Here is a 4,802-nt window from a genome sequence, read left to right as displayed (position 1 = left end):
TAAAAGCCAGCGTGTCCCAAAAAACTCCTAACTGCCTTGACATTACTTGGTGGAGGTAGTTTTTCAATGAGTTCCACCTTAGCTTTGTCCACCTCAATGCCTCTATTGGACACTTTATGGCCAAGGACTATTCCTTCTGTGACCATGAAATGACACTTTTCCCAGTTTAATACTAGGTTGGTCTCTTGGCATCTCTTAAGCACCAAGGCAAGGTGGTGTAGGCAGCTAGGGAAAGAATTTCCAAACACAGAAAAATCATCCATGAAAACTTCAATAAACTTTTCGATCATGTCCGAAAAGATGGACAGCATGCACCTTTGGAAAGTTGCAGGTGCATTGCACAATCCAAAGGGCATGCGTCTATACGCAAAAACCCCATATGGACAAACAAATGATGTTTTCTCTTGATCTCTTGGATCAACTACTATCTGATTATAGCCTGAGTATCCATCCAGAAAGCAATAATAAGCATGTCCTGCAAGCCTTTCAAGCATCTGATCCATGAATGGGAGTGGAAAATGATCTTTTCTGGTGGCTTTATTGAGCTTCTTGTAGTCTATGCACATCCTCCACCCAGTGACAGTTCTTGTGGGTATGAGTTCGTTCCTCTCATTTGGCACCACAGTTATGCCACCTTTCTTGGGAACTACATGGATGGGACTAACCCATGGGCTGTCAGAAATGGGGTAGATTACCCCTGCCTGCCATAACTTCATGACCTCCTTTTGTACCACTTCTTTCATGACGGGATTCAATCTTCTCTGAGCTTGAATGGAGGGTCTAGCATCCTCTTCTAACAAGATTTTATGCATGCATATGGATGAACTTATCCCCTTCAAATCAGCTAGGGTCCATCCAATGGCATCTTGATGAGTTTGTAGCACCTTGATCAATTCTTCTTCCTGTTCTTGGCTCAGGGTAGAGCTAATGATAACAGGATGGCTCTCACCACTACCCAAGTATGCATACTTGAGATTAGGGGGCAATGCTTTGAGCTCAGGTTTTGGTGCTTCCTTTTCTTCTTTCACTTTCTCTGGCATGCTTGGCATGGTTGTTTCAGCAGCCTTGATGTCACTAACTTCAATATCCTTGGTGAACTCCTCCTCTGCCACTTCCCTTGTGGTTTCCTCAAAGGTTTCTTGTACTGCAATATCCACTACATCCACCCTCATGCATTCCTTTAGTGATTCTGATGGATAGCTCATTGCCTTGAATACGTTAAACACCAATTTCTCATCATGTAGCCTAAGAGTGAGTTCACCCTTTTGGACATCTATGATGGCTCCAGCAGTAGCCAGGAAGGGTCTTCCCAGAATTATGGAAGCTTTGGCTTCTTCCTCTATATCTAACACCACAAAATCGGCTGGAAATATAAAATCCCCCACTTTCACCAACAAATCCTCAACTATCCCATGAGGGAACTTAAAAGTTCGATCTGCCAATTGGAGGGCCATTCTTGTTGGTTTGGCTTCCTCAATCTTCATTCTTTTCATCATTGTTAGAGACATCAAATTGATACTGGCCCCTAAGTCACACAAGGCCTTCTCCACCATGACTTCTCCTATGATGCAGGTGATTTGGAAACTGCCTGGATCCTTCAATTTTTGAGGCAATTTGTGCTGAATGATGGCACTGCATTCTTCAGTTAACAACACAGTTTCCTCATTCCTCCAGCTTCTCTTCTTGGTCATTAATTCCTTTAAGAATTTTGCATAAAGTGGCATTTGCTCTATTGCCTCAGCAAACGGAATGTTGATTTGAAGCTTCTTGAAAATCTCCAAGAATCTGGAGAATTGGCCATCCTTTTCACTTTTCATCAAACGCTGAGGATATGGTACTTTGGGTGTATAAGGCTTCAGGACCTCTTTTTCTTTTTCTTTTGTTGCAGATGGTGTAAAAGATTGTCCCTGTTCCTTGTCTCCCACATCTTCCTTTGCTTCATCCTCTGTGGTTTCCTTTGAGATCTCCCTTAGTTTCTTTCCACTTCTGAGTGTTATGGCTTTACATTCTCCCCTTGCAATAGCCTTGGCAGCATGAAAAACGCTTGGCCCAGGGGTTTGCTTAGACAAATACACAATTTGATTTTCTAGCTTCTGGATGGCCGCTCCTTGGTTTTGCAAGTTAGAATTTACTTCTTCCTTAAAAGCTTTCAAATCGGTTATGTCTTGACTCATGGTTGCAAGCATTCCTTCTATCCTATTTAATTGATCTTGAAATTGTTGGTTCGGATTAGGTTGGGCAGGTTGGTTATTTTGGCCATGATATGGTGGTTGGGAGTAAGTGGTTTGTGTGGCTTGGTATGATCTTTGGTTGGAGTTTTGGTATGTGGAATTGTTATGTTGGTTGTGGTTGTAAGGTTTGTGATTTTGTGGTTGGCTTTGCTGGTTTTCCCACCCAAAATTTGGGTGGTTTTTCCATCCTGGGTTGTAAGTATTGGAATGTGGATCATATGATTGCCTTTGGTTTCCCACATAGTTGGCCTCTTCCCAATCACCTCCTTCAGTGCTTACTTCCTCTTGATCTTGTGTGTGTATTGTAGCCACTTGCTTTGTGTCCAATTTCCTGGTGAGCTCTGCTAGTTGCTTGGCAAACACCTTGTTTTGTGCTAGAATTGTATCAACATGGTTCAGCTCCATGACTCCCTTAGTGTTGTGTCTCTCTGAAGCATAGTAGTATTCATTCTCAGCAACTGTCTCAATCACTTCAATGGCTTCTTCCACAGTCTTTTTCCTGTTCAATGAACCTCCTGATGAATGGTCTACAGCCTTCCTTGATTCATAAGAAAGTCCATCATAGAAAATATGCAATTGCACCCAATCAGGGAACATGTTTGGTGGGCATTTCCTTGTCAACTCTTTGAACCTCTCCCATGCCTCGTAGAGCGTCTCACCATCTTGTTGTCTAAAAGTCTGAACCTCAGATCGAAGCCTATTGACCTTTTGTGGGGGGTAGAAACATGCCAGAAATTTGCTCTCCACCTCATCCCAGGTTGTTAGGCTGTCCCTTGGGAATGATTCCAGCCACTTAGCTGCCTTGTCCCTAAGTGAAAATGGGAACAAGAGTAGTTTGTAGGCATCTTCCTGGACTCCATTGGACTTCACTGTGTCACAAATTCTCAGGAATTTTGTGAGATGTTGGTTTGGATCTTCATTAGCACTCCCACCAAATGAACAATGATCCTCCACCAGTGATATTAGCTGTGGTTTGAGTTCAAAATTGTTGGCCTGAATGGGTGGTTTCTGAATGCTACTACCACAATTCCCAGAGGTTGGGTTTATGTATGAACCAAGAACCCTCCTCTCAGGAATGGCATTGTTTCCATCAGCCCTCTCATGGTTGTGAACTTCTCTATCCATGTTGAGATCTAGAGCTTCCTCAAAATTGTCCTCAGATTCTCCTTCAGATTCTTCTTCTCTCAGTACTCTCTTCCCTCTTGCTTTCCTTCTAAGTCTATGAAGGGTCCTCTCTGGTTCGGTATATGGAAGAGTTGATGTCTCTCCTCTCCTACCTGTCATACAAGAACACACCACAAGCAACAAACAAGTTGAATACTCTTGGTTAATGGAAGAGTATGGTCAGAGCCGTTGAGGAATTAATTCAAATAGTTAGTGGGTCAGTGAGTTAGTTGCTTGAAATGAAAGGCAATAGAAAGAAAAAGCAAATAACAGAGTGCAGAAATTAAAATTCAACAAATAACTGAATTAACAAAACAAGAAAATGCTCAATCTAGTTAACTTCCAATTTGAGAATTGTCAATCGAAAACCAATCCCCGGCAAGTGCACCGGTTATCGACAAGTAAAAACTCACAATAGAGTGAGGTCGAATCCCACAAGGATTGGTTGAGTGAGCAATTCGAATTATAAGTGTGTTCTAGTTGAGCGGAATCAAGATTTAGATGAGACTTGCGGAATGTAAAATTGCATGAATTAAAGAGTGAGAAACTAAATTGCTGGAATTAAATGGGATGGGGGTGATTGCATGAATTTAAATTGCAGAATGTAAAGAGAAAGTGTAGATCAGAAATGGGGAGTTCATTGGGTGTTAGGAGATATTGAGATCTCCGAATCAAAACATTTTTATCTCTTCCTCAACCAATGCATTCATTGAATTTTGCTTGGCAATCTTATATGATTGGATCCCAATCCCTTGGCTCACCAATTCTCTCTAAAAACAAACAAATTCCAAATCCCTTGGTTTAAATGTTCATAAGAAGAGATGATGCTCGATCACTGATTATACCACACAGTTTCATGAACCACAATTTGGTAGGATTACATGTCACAATATCCATCCAAACCCCAATCCAATTCACTGTGAGAAAGCTTCTCTAGCATGAATCCTCCATTCCTTTCCCAAGGTTCCGAAGGATTCCAATTATGGGTAGTTTCTTTCCCAAGACAACTACCCAATGGAATTAGATCAAGAAGCTTTCTAACAAAATTCAAGAGAAAAGATTGAAGAAGAAGATAAAAACTATTATTGATTCATTGAATTACAATAGAGCTCCCTAACCCAATGAAAGGGGTTTAGTGAATCATAGCTCTGAATTCAATTACAAAAGTATGAAAATTCCAAGTGTCAAAAAGTAAAGTCCTAACTAACTTCAATTCTATCCTATTTATACACTTTCTAAATTGAGCTTCTGTTGTGATTCTTGGGCTTTGAGGCCTTTCCCTGATTTCCTTTTTGCTTTGGGTTTATGATCCATAATCCTGATGAGGCTGTGATCCAACTCTGTAACATTCATTGAGCAAACTTAGTGATAAACAAGTAATGACACAAGACTCAACAAATTGAAGTT

At 41.1% G+C, this 4,802-nt stretch overlaps 1 non-coding gene across 1 annotated transcript; it reads left to right on the top strand.

Moving 5' to 3' along the window:
- Positions 1 to 2,826: 2,826 nt before the first annotated feature.
- On the top strand, positions 2,827 to 2,930 carry LOC112798416 (small nucleolar RNA R71). Its single transcript, XR_003200028.1, has one exon. It is a non-coding gene; the product is annotated as a small nucleolar RNA R71 (small nucleolar RNA).
- Positions 2,931 to 4,802: the final 1,872 nt, after the last annotated feature.

This window comes from Arachis hypogaea, chromosome 4 (assembly GCF_003086295.3).
Source record: "Arachis hypogaea cultivar Tifrunner chromosome 4, arahy.Tifrunner.gnm2.J5K5, whole genome shotgun sequence".
Classification (NCBI taxonomy): domain Eukaryota; kingdom Viridiplantae; phylum Streptophyta; class Magnoliopsida; order Fabales; family Fabaceae; genus Arachis; species Arachis hypogaea.
Note: the sequence above shows the minus strand (reverse complement) of the source record. Positions and strands in the feature narration are given on the sequence as shown.